Source organism: Xenopus tropicalis, chromosome 6 (assembly GCF_000004195.4).
Source record: "Xenopus tropicalis strain Nigerian chromosome 6, UCB_Xtro_10.0, whole genome shotgun sequence".
NCBI classification, from domain to species: domain Eukaryota; kingdom Metazoa; phylum Chordata; class Amphibia; order Anura; family Pipidae; genus Xenopus; species Xenopus tropicalis.
The window spans coordinates 54,046,210-54,059,176 of NC_030682.2; positions in this window are offsets into that span (position 1 = coordinate 54,046,210).

The following is a 12,967-nucleotide window of genomic DNA, read 5'->3' on the forward strand; positions in this document are numbered from 1 at the left end:
TCAAGATTTTCTTGTATACTACTATTAACCAGGTTCATAGAAGTGTCCAGTAAGGAATTGGTGACCGTTGGTGCAAAGTTACTTTTACCCTTTAACTTACATGTGATCATTTCCTTTTTAGGAATTGCTACCTTCGGACCTTTCTGTACATTCCCAAAGTACAATTTTTATTTAATTTGGCAAAATAATTTGAGCATCTCTAGTTGTACAGCAGTTGATTGGTAGGGTATGTGGGAACAAAACCCAAACCCTTATCTAATGCACTGATGGCAGCAGGAGATAAAGATTTGGAAGAAAGTTTAATGATATTGTTTACCTTTTCCTCAGTGGGTAATCGCTGATCTTCCTCTTCCTAAAAAAATATTTGATTGTGTGTGGGGCTTTGTTGGAGAGGAATGCGTTGCTTCACTAAGGTTGCTGCTTAAGCTTGAGCTGATGCTGGAATCTGTGTCTAGGCGACTGCTGCTCCCTTCTCTGTAGAGCAGTGACCCCCAACCAGTAGCTTGTGAGCAACATGTTATTTACCAACTGCTTTGATGTTGCCCCCAGTGGCCTCAAAGTTGGTGCCCATAGTTATTTTTCTGGCTTGGAGGCAAGTTTTGGAAGTATAAAGACCAAGTGTACTGCTAAACAGAGACACTTATAGTATGCCAGTCTACATGGGGCTATCAAATAACCTATCACAGCCCTTATTGGTCAGCACTAGAAACTTTTTCATGCTCGTGTTGCTCCTCAACTTTTTTTTTATTTAAATGTTGCTCATGGGTAAAAAAGGTTGGGGACCCCTGCTGTAGGGCCTTCTTTCCTTCCATGGTTCACACTGCACTCAACCAAGTGGATGTTCAGACATGTGATCTGTGATGTTGTGCTCGTTCTCTCCGTTCTCTGGTTGTTATCCATGGAAATGTGGTACCTTACCAAAAAAAAGGACCAGTGGGTGGCAAGGTGCAAAAATAATCCTGAAAATAGTTGTGATCTTGATTTTTAACCTTGAAAGTTAGGTAAAACTAAATCACTTTGTAAAATGTATATTAAAGCAGTTAAATTCTTAATGAATCAGATAAAAGTGCATTTCAATATATGGATAAACATTGGAAAATCACTTAGAATTAAATTTGAGTTAATTATGCAAAATCACATTCCTGGACTCTGAACCCCTTTCTTTTTCTTTGGTAATAAATTTAGACCCATTAGAGATTTGTTATGATAAAGCCTTTATTCAGATTGAGGAAGAACTTTGACATAGCATTTGGTATGTACAGGTAGATGCTTCCCAAAATAGAAATAAATTCTCGAAAAGAATTGCAGCTTGATAGAGACCACGATAGGGACAAAATAAAGGTAACTACTGCTTATAAACCTGGAGCAAATTGCATGATTATGAAAAATAGTAACCTCCTTTTTCATTTGTAAAAATACCATATTTTAATCTGACCTGGAGTTACTGACCTTTCCATGAGCAATAATCAAAATATTAAGATATTTGAGTGATGAGATAGTAACTGCTGCTGCTGCAATAAAAACAGCTTGCTGGAAACTTTAAGTGGTGCCATTAACATTCTATCCTCATTTGTGTTATACCATCTTGAAGAGGATTTCCATAAGTGGGTCACCTTTACTTTATCACTATCATAATTTTTATTCACAAGACTTTATTAAGTATCTTTTCATGAAATCAGAGATTTAATTTGTATAATTTTCATTTTAATTGTATAATTTTCATAAATGTGGTCTTTATATAATCAATATTGCCTCATAGATTGGCACTCTAGTTTTTTAAATGGAACTATTAGCCCTGAAAACAAATGAGTGTAAAATTTGTCTTTTGATTCTAGTGATGAGCAAAATGTTTTTTCAGGTCTTGCCATAAAAAATGCTTATAGACTCCAATGGGTGAAAAAATATTGAAGCATGGTAAATATGCCACTTGACCTCAATGCATTTTGCGAATTTATGCTATTTTGCAAATTTTAGTGAAACAGGACAGATTCGCTCATCACTACTTCTGACCACTTTTACATTGATAAAAATTATTATCATGAAAAGAAAAATTTAAACCACAAGGGGGAGGGCTAACCTTTGGTACCCCCCAGTGATTATAGCTTCCCTTCTCCATTAAATATTTAATGGTATATTTTATATTATTTATATTGATAATTCTACTGAAAGCAGAATAAATTATCGCATTGTTGGATGTAATAGCATGCCTGTTTTGTGATTACTTTTGGATTGTTTAATTCCTTTGTAATTAATGAAGTTTTGCACCAAATACCCAATTATGTCAAGATTTGTCTATCTAGGTTTTGTTTGTAAATGATATAGCATGTGCCCAACTATATATTTAGATTGTTACCTTACCTTTTACTCATTTTTTGAGAAACACCCAAGATATCAGAAACAACCCCTAAAATATCTTGTCCCATTATCTCACCTGGGTCTGCAGGTCCTGTTGGCATAGGCGGATTTTCCATAAGGCTAGGTGAGGCTAAGCCTCCCCAAACCTGCTTGGCACATTAAAAAAAAAAAACAAAAAAAAAAACCTTACTCCGTTTCTGCACTGTCCTGGAAAGCTGTTCTTGCAAGCCCATTTTGCTGTGCTCCGATTGGATCTTTCTTCTTGTGGATTCTCCAATCAGAGCACAGCTTTCTTGACAGACAGTAAAATTGACCAATCAGAGCACAGATGCACACAGGGATCGGGAGATTTTGCAAAAAGAATCTGCAGAAGAATCTGCAGCTGTAACTTTACCTAAGAACCAACTCTCAACTTTTGCTGCAGATTTCGTCCCACAGGTACTATACCCAGGTACTATACACAGGCACTATACACAGGTACTATACACAGGCACTATACACAGGTACTATACACAGGTACTATACACAGGTACTATACACAGGCACTATACACAGGTACTATACACAGGTACTATACACAGATACTATACCCAGGCACTATACACAGGTACTATACACAGGTACTATACAGTTCTAAAGAATCACTAGCTGACATTAAATTGTTTTTTGCCTGACCTGACATCTATAATAATTTATAATCTATCCCCTACCCTAACAGATGGAGGGTAAGTTAACTCTTTCCCTCTGAAAAAGCGCATTGTGTGTTTGTATATTTGTTGTTGTTTTTGCACTTACTATTTTTTTTTTTTTTGTCATTGTTTTGTTCATTTATAGTAAGTTACAGTGGAGCCAATGTTGTGTATCAGTGCCAGGGCCTGAATATCTGCCATCAGTACCCACTGCCTCTCACTGTATATAATGTGCTGGGTTTGTAAATACGGACTGCGTCTCACAGTATATAATGGGGAGTCAGTACCCACTGCCTTTCTTGCTATAAAACTAACATAAACACATCTAAAGGGGCAGTTTACTTTTAAGTTAACCTTTAGTATGTTATGAAATGGCCTATTCCTAGCAACTTTGCAATTGGTCTTCCTAATTAATTTTTTTGAATAATTTGCCTCTCTTCTGCCTCTATACAGATTTCAAATGGGGGCCAAAAAATATTGCTCTGTGAGGCTACAATTTTATTATTATTATAATTTTGTATTACTTATTTTTCCAAGTAGGCCCCTTAACTATTCATATTCCCATCTCTTGTTTAAACCACTACCTGGTTGCTAGGGTAAATAAGACCCTAGCAACCAGATAGCTGCTGAAATACCAAATGGAGAGCTGCTGAACAAAAAGCTAAATAACTGAAAAACCATTAAAAATAAAAGTGAATTCGAATGCGAACTAGCCCTTGAAGCTAACTGATCACAAACACAAATGTTTGCAGATCCCCTCACAGAAGTGCACGTATGAATACTTTTACATCCTAAACATTTTAGGGTAAAAAAAAGCACCCCCCGCACTTTTGTACAGTATCCCTGGGAGTCAGTGGGAACGGCAAGAGGTAGTTGGGAGGTTAATTTTTTACACCAGCAGCGAATCCACTAAGTCTCACATTAGCTGTAGGTCAGTCTGTGTATGGGCCATCTTTAGCCTCCCCAAACAAAAAAGTCACCCTCCGCCTATGCCTGTTGGCTCTGAATTTGCAGAGTGCACAGCAAGTAAAACAGAGGAATATCCAGAAAAATAAAAAAATCAGCAGTCAAAACCTGTGACTGCATATTGCATTATATTTGAAAACATTAAAAGTATAACATTTTTTTTAATAAATATTAAAACTGTGTTATTAAAAGTTATTAAAAGTTGTGTTATGGAGCATAGGCCAACCCTGTCCACTACAGAGAGCCATTTTATCCTCTGCCTCTGTATATACCTCCAATTTGGCACCTGAATAACACGCAAGTAAGGGGAACCCTATGTGCCTCCCAGCCCTCAGCAATATATTGCTGACTAAAGGTGACCATACACTGTAAGATCCGCTTGTTTGGTCACTAAGCAAATGGATCTTCTCCCAATATGCCCACCTATGGGTGGGTGGTATCGGGCTAATTCAATCATTTCTCCCTAGGGCCAAACGATCAAATTAAAATGGCGGGCATAGGCGCCATCGGTTCGGGGACAGCATCAACACGTCGATGCGGCCCTCAATCCGATGGAAAATCAAACCTGCCCAACTGAGATCTGCCTGATTACAGGCCAGATGTCGGTCGGGGAGGCCCTTTGTTAGTGACCATACATGGGCGAATAAGCTGCCGAATCCGTCTAAAGGACCGATATTGGCAGCTGAAATCTGCCTGGGTATGGCCGTCTGTTTCTGGGGGAAGGCAGCAGGCCTGTGGCAATATATGCAAGGCAGAACGCAGTGTGCAAGGTGAAAAAAAAATGGCCAATTGTAGACTATTACACTTTGCACACTAGGTTTGGTAAAGGAAATGAAACCTATGGATGCCAATTTATCACAAACTATTTTTTTCATTTAAAACAAATAAAAACCTCTTCAAACACAAATGTTTGTTTACTTACTCAAATTCAAAAACTCAATCACTTTAAAATGTGAAAAAAAACTAGAACGCAGCAAACTTACTTTCTACCCATCATTTTCAATGAATCTGCCAAAATTTATATTGATATAAAAAAATAGCTGGAATTTTGCTGTTGATGTCTACATGATGTCGCCAGCTTTTTGAGTTTACCACTGTTTGAGTTTGAGTTTTTTGCACTTTGCGGAACGTTGAATTTGCAATATTTGCTGCAAAAATCACGATCTGCAGTAAAATGTTGGAATGTTAATAAATCTGTGTCTTAGTTATCTGAATTCTTCATGAAGGCCTGTTAGTGAATTATTTGTATGTCTCATTTCTTATGTTTGTCAGAAATTATAGTAAAGCACTGCATAAGTGTTCCACATAAATCATTTATGATGACAATATGAACCCTAGTTTTTGTAGGGACTGCATTAAGAAACTTAACTTTTGCATAAGCATTGTAGCCAAGATTTCAAAAACTGTACTTAAAGGAGAAGGAAACGCATTATGGCATTTCACTGCCAATAGATTAGCCACGTTAGTACCACCTAGAACAATATATTTATTCTGCAGAAAGCATTACCATACCTGAGTAAAAAGCCATAGAAGCTCCCTCCATTTTTTTAAGATAGCAGCTGCCATTTTAGCTTGGTCTTCGTAGCTTCCTGCTGCAGCTCTAGCTGTTGGTAGCTCAGATCCCACATTCCTAAGGGTGGGGGAAGGGGAAGTTCTTATGAATTCTTATGGGAGGGAAGAGCAGAAGAAGTTAGAGAGGAGAGAGCTGTGCAGACTTGCATCCCAAACCTGAAGGAGCCCTAAAGGAGAGGAAGTCTGATGAGGAAAGAACATGTATACAAGAAATCCTGTGTTTCTTTTGATAGAGGACTCAGTGCAGCGTTTCTGTGAGTGCTTATGGTTGTGTTTAGCTATAGACCTTTCTGATAAAGCTTACTTAGTTTTTACCTTTTCTTCTCCTTTTAAAGAGAAATAGAACATGCCATATCTTATATGCAACATACAGCATGTCTGTTTTTGGCTTTACTTGTTATTCATATATTTAGACACAGTATCACTAAACACAAAACACTTCCTTAGTCCTTAGTCCTTTATCCTGGAAAAGGCAAACTGTCTTACCTTTTGTGCAAATATGTCAGACATATTTTCACAGCAACATCATGTATTTTTCACCATTGTGAGCGTAATGTGCGGAATTTGTTGACATCCATATTTAGCTCGGTTATGCAAGCATGTTTTCCCAATACTATTGTAATTAGGAAATACATTGGCAAATTAATCACATACACAAATATTATGTGGCACATATAGGCATGGAGGATGGTAGTTTGCCACCCAGAATCTGACAAAATTACCTTTGGCAATAAAAAAGGATTGGCATTCTTGATAAATTGGCAAATCTTTTGATGTTTTGCAGTGGTGTATAGATAAGTGATGCAAATGTTCATAAATGCAAATTGAATACACCAGATTTAGTCACACTCACATTTTAGCGTTTGCCAATGTTCTGGTGAGTTTTTGGAGAAAGTTTGACAAAAATGTCATACTTTAGTGAGTATGCCTCAAAGTCTGACTTTGTTATCTGATCCATTTTTTTACTGTTGTTTTTGGAGTTGAAGACCCTCATTTAGCATTCTGTTACAATAATGTCCTCAGAATTTGAATCTGTACAGGAGAAACTATTTATAAATTACCTAGATTATCGTACTATTTTATTAGATCACTGATATAGTTCTGATGATGGCAGGATTCTCTTTAAGATTGCATGGGTGCTCTGCTTTGTCCCTCTGCTATCTTGACTGTGGGGAACTCTGGCTACCCTTTGCAGAAAAGCTTTAAGAATACTCCTACATAGGGATTAAACCTCTTGGCTCAGGGGTGCACCCTCTGATGTATTTTTCCTAGCATACGAAATACAAATTGAGTTTTGATATATAACAGGACATCTAGCAAAACTGAGAGACCGAAAGGTTTCAGGATTTATAATAAAAAAAAATAACTTATATATACATTTGCCAGTGAGTTTGTTTATCCTTTTCACGTGACATTTACACTCAGATATAATTATGAGTATTTTACATTGGTTATGTGTTGTTTCATGTTCCAGTCAGGAAATCTAATTTAGAAAGTTCAGGAACAGGAAGGAGGGGATTGCTTCAGTAAGTGTATATAATGGAGTAAGTATTTAGCCCAAACTTCTTGGCCGATGAAAGGGAGGACTAATGATGCCAAGCGTCTTAGGACCAATTCCCTTAGATATTTCTCAGAGTAACAGTCTTGCAAATTAACAATATTTAAATTCTGTAGGTAAAAATGAATGCAACAATTTGTTTGGTTTCCATGGGTTACTGCCCATGGGCAAATTTGCAAAGGGGCGTTGAATCTGACACAATTGCACTGCACCCATTGCAACTGCTCCCAATTTGGCAAAATGAATGCAAGTATGCATGTACTTTATTAAAAATCAGGCACAGTTGCACTGACTTTTGTAAAAGTCTAACTAATGCCATTTCCAGTGTTTGGCATGCATGTGACATGTGCACTCTATTCCTTTGGTGCAACTGCACTGCAGCAATTGATGTAGGGCACTGTGGAGACCCTGGAGTTACCACCCTGTCAGAAAGTGGCAGTAGCACCTGGGTTTCCCTGTTCCTGGGTTCACCTGCCTCTGTTGGTGCAGCAGCACCTGATTCAGAACAAAAAGGGAAAAAGAGTGCAAAGGGGGCATTTCGATACAAGTTCCTTTAATGTAAGTTGTTTTATGTGCAGCTCAGTGTGGGGAAAAGTGCTATTGCCCACTATGCTTGCGGACGTAAATTAACCCTAAGGTGTCACTTTTATACACAAAGCATCATGTGACCAGGATCAGAAAGGATACAAGTATCCAAAAGGAGTCTCACAGAGAGATCTACAGTGTTACCAAGACAGAGGCAGATAATCAGCAATAACTAGCATCTTAAACATTGTTAAGCGGACCTGGGGCACTTGTTCTTGATCCCCCATGGATGCCTATGATTGTAGGCAGGTTCACATTAGAAGATTCTTGCATTTGGTAAGAATCACATCTGTGGGACGATTACCTTTTGACCACCACAATGTTTCTGTGGAGCTGCAGTGATTATGCAAAGCAAGGGAATTAGCAAAGAGCTCAGTACAGATCTTCTCACTACTTCTCCTACTTACAGTAACATTTAGATAGCAACTAGTGATGGGTGAAATGTTTCGGCAGGCATGGATTTGCGCCAAATTTCCACATTTCGCCATTGGCGAATTGTTTTGCGAAAGGGATGAAAACATTTGCTGTGGAGAAATTTGGCGCACGTCCAAAAATTGACCGCGTCAAAAGAATAGTCGCGCTTCAAAAAAGAATAGTTGCGGGCGTCAAAAGAATAGCCGTGCTTCAAAAGAATAGCCGCGGGCGAAAAAAGAATAGCCGCATGGCGAAAGAATAGCCACAGGCGATGAAAAAATATCCGCGGACGACAAAAAAATTGCTGCGCGACAAAAGAATAGCCGTGGGCGACAATTTTTTTGACATGCAACATTTTCGCCGTTTTGCGAATCTTTTGAAAGAGTCGCAAATTTTTCGATGAAGCGAAATGTGACAGATTCGCTCATCACTAATAGCAAAATATATTTTCATTTATTTGTAAAAGCAGAGTTTTGTACTGTGTTAGCCATAATTCAGTTGTACTTACAAAACCAAAGCCTACCTGCTGAACTAATGATTCAAATAATACACTTGACCCTTATGCTGTACATACCGTATATACTCGAGTATAAGCCGATCCGAATATAAGCCGAGGTACCTAATTTTACGTAAGAAAACTGGAAAAACGTATTGACTCGAGTATAAGCCCCTCAATGGTGCAGCATGAAAAGCATCCATATACGGTATACAAAATCTTTAATCCCATAACTAAATATGGCATTTCTGTATTCTTGTTTGGGTTGGGTTGCTTAGTGTTACTTTTTATAGTAATGCAAACAATAGAAAACATCACAAAAGCCAAGGAATACTGTCTGAATTACCTTATTGACACTGCCCATAAATATATCGCGCCACTCACTGTGTCCCATAATGTGCACATGCTGCTTAATCCTGATGAACGGCGCCACGGTCGTCCAGGGGGGTCCAGGAAGGGGGGGCTCTGGTGTGCCTCATGGCGCGCCGCTCCCTATGTGCAGCATCGCACTGCTGCACATAGGGAACGGCGCGGTGCCACGATCGTCCATGGGGGGTCCAGGAAGGGGGGGGCTCCTGGGTATTACTCATGGCACATCGCCCCCTATGTGCAGCGACGCGATGCGCATAGTGTCGCGCGCACGCCGCGTATACTTGATGCTTAAGGCCGGCCACGGGAGGGGGGGTGGGGGCGGTGCCCGCGCAACGACCGTATTGCCTGTAGTTTCCGCGCAATACCGCATATACCCGCGTATAAGCCGATGCTTACTTTTAAAGCACATTTGTAGGGATGAAAAACTCGGCTTATACTCGAATATATACGGTAATGCATTTTCATTTGACCAGGAGATCTACTTACAACCAATGGGCTGTGCCATGGGATGTGGTTTTGCACCACAACAGACAAATAAATTCCTGGCCAGGTTACCGGAGGAATTTTTTTATACTGTGCCATTAAGCCAATAGTTTACCTCCGTTACACCCTCTTAATCTGGACTGCAAGTGAAGAGGTCCTCCTTTCCTTTTACAATTGCTATAACACTATCCACCATAAAGCTTAAAGTTACTCACTTACTGGACACCTAGAGGGTAGTGGCAGTTCCACCCCAAACATTTAAGGCGATTAATAATATACAACCAGGCGATAAGATATAATCGTACTGACAGGGATGAAATCAGGAGTTACACCATAAACACAGCAACTGAAAACCAAATCAAAAGTGCTATTGCCATACCCAGGGATAAACTCCCCCACAGAACTAGCAGTAGGCAGAAGAGGCACCTGCCTAGGGTGCAACAGTTAAGGGGCGCTAGGCAGGTACCTCTGTTGCCACCCCTTGTCAAGGATCTCTTACCCCCACCACTGACTTCCTGGTTGCTCTCCCCTCTGTGCGCTTTAGTGCTGAGCTCCCCCACAATGGTGTGCATGTGTGTGTTCATGTATGGACACACGGGCGGGGGGGGAGGTGGCAGGCTGGGTTGCCTAGGGCGCCCAGCCGGCTTGGCCCGCCTCTGCTCCCCCAATACAAACAAACCACAAAGAATATATAAGTCCCCCTTGTCATAACATGTTATCCACACCTCACAAAAAATCATGAGCAAACTCCAACCCATGATACAGTTTAAATCTGAACTCGAAATGCATTCTCCTTCAAGTCCTCCAATGTGCTCTGCCTTATTCTGTGTGTGAAATGCCCAACTATAGGGCTGTATGTGGGTGAAACTGGACAAAAACCCACAGATCCAACATCAATTGTGGGAAATCAGATACCCCAGTAGCAGTGCATTTCTGCAGCAACAACCACAGTATTGATGTTCTTTGAGTCATTATACTAATAAGCAACTTTAAAACACAACAAAAAGTGAAAGGAATGGAAATATAAATTCATACAGTTCATAAATTTTTCCGTTTCTGTGTACACCATGCCTAAAGCAAGGACCTAAGTAGTCCTGAAAGCTTGCATTTTAAAATCTATTTAGTTAGTCAATAAAATGTATAACGTACATATAATTTCTGCTTTTCATTTATTTGCACAGAGACAAATGAAGCATCAGCATGAGACAAGCTTAGCTTGATGCTATGAACTCATGACAAAAATCATTTCACTCCAGGCAAAACAGAGCTGAAAGTTTGCCTCAAAGCTTCTCTTCAGTTTAACCATTAAAGCAGGGCAAAATTACCTTTCTTCAGGATTTGTATACCATAGCAGCTTCCATTCACCCTTATTTTAAGGCCTGTTCCTTGTTTGCCACTATAATATAAATTGTTGTCCCTGAACATGCCTTGGGTTTGTAAACTGTTCTTGGCCCAAATGCAATTCTAAAGCTACTCTTGAGGTAGAGGATGGTTACACTATGAGTAGGGGTTGAAGCCTGGGTGCTGCAGCAAGAAAATAAAAATAAAAATGCAAAAGAAGCCAGCACTTGCACTCACAGGACTTTAAGAAGCTACCACAAGGTAGGAGGTAGGTAGGTAGAAATGACATACTGTACAAATGCTGACTGGTAGAGGAGGTAGCTACCACAAGGTAGGAGGTAGGTAGGTAGAAATGACATACTGTACAAATGCTGACTGGTAGAGGAGGTAGCTACCACAAGGTAGGAGGTAGGTAGGTAGAAATGACATACTGTACAAATGCTGACTGGTAGAGGAGGTAGATACCACCAGGTAGCTCCAGGGTTCCCCTGTATCAATAGACACAGCAGTTCTTGATTAGGAACAGAAGGCAAGAAGGACTGAGCAGCACCAATTGCAACTGAATGGAAGTGCAAAGAGCATATTTTGATGCAAACACCTTCAGTGAAAGTGGTTTTATTCGCAACTGATTGCGGGGAAGGTGCAGAGACTGCAGCCGTACGTCTGCAAGTACTGTTGCAGTTTGTGTACCTTTCTCGCAATTAGTTGCAAGTAAAACCACATGAGCCCTAGAGTTTTTAAGTGTCTCTAAGGTTTCTTTGCACATATGTCTTTATTGCTGTTTTGTAGCTTCCAGGCCATAATAAGTTATTGTAGTACAGGTATGGGATCCATTATCCAAAAAGTTTGAATTAAAGGAAGGCCATCTCCTATAGACTCCATTATAAACAAATAATTCAAAATGTTTGCCTCATTGGAGGCAAAATAAGCCTATTGGGTTTAATTCATGTCTAAATTATTTTTTAGTAGATTTAAGGTATGGTGATCCAAATTACAGAAAGATCCCTTATTTGGAAAACCCCAGGCCCCAAGCATTTTAGATGTATCTGTACTTATGTGTGGTAAGCTTTTATTTAGCAAACATTTATTTGTGTAAATGCAATGACTAGTGATGAAAATTCACTGGAAAATTTGTAGAACTGCAAAAAAATTAGCGAAACTGCAAAAAATTCGCAAAACACAGCTTCCATAAGACTTTTTTGACACATGCGACTTTTTTGATGCAATCTCAACTTTTTTTGACATGACCACAACTTTCTTGATGTGACCACAACTTTTCTGACGCTACCATGACTTTTTCCTCACTCAACAAATGCTTTTGTGGTAAATTTTTGCGCCCGTTTCACAAAAAATCCGCCAATGTTAAGATGCGGAATTTCACCACGAATCCATGCCTTGCACACAATTTTGCTCATCTCTAGCAATGACTGTATTGTGGGAATTCTACATGTAATAAGTTTTATACAGTAACAGTATTTTAGAATTCAAGAAACTCCGATGGCGGACCAGTCCCTGGATTAACTTGTACTACAGCCATCCCCCATAACCCTGTATTCCCTCGCTTGCTAAGAAGCCATCCAGCCCCTTCTTAAAGCTGTATAATGTATCAGCCAGCACGACTGATTCGGGGAGGGAATTCCACAACTTCACAGCTCTCACAGTAAATATTTAAACGGAACCTCCCTTCTTCTAAACAGAGTTACATAGTTACATAGGGTTGAAAAAAGACCAGTGTCCATCAAGTTCAACCCATCCAAGTAAACCCAGCACACCTAACCCACACCTACCAATCTATACACTCACATACCTAAACTATAAATACAACCACTAGTACTAACTGTAGATATTAGTATCACAATAGCCTTGGATATTCTGATTGATCAAGAACTCATCCAGGCCCCTCTTAAAGGCATTAACAGAGTCTGCCATTACCACATCACTAGGAAGGGCATTCCACAGCCTCACTGCCCTCACTGTGAAAAACCACCTACACTGCTTCAAATGGAAGCTCTGTTCCTCTAATCTATAGGGGTGACCTCTGGCGCGTTGATTGTTTTTATGGGAAAAAAGAACATCCCCCATCTGCCTATAATCCCCTCTAATGTACTTGTACAGAGTAATCATGTCCCCTCACAA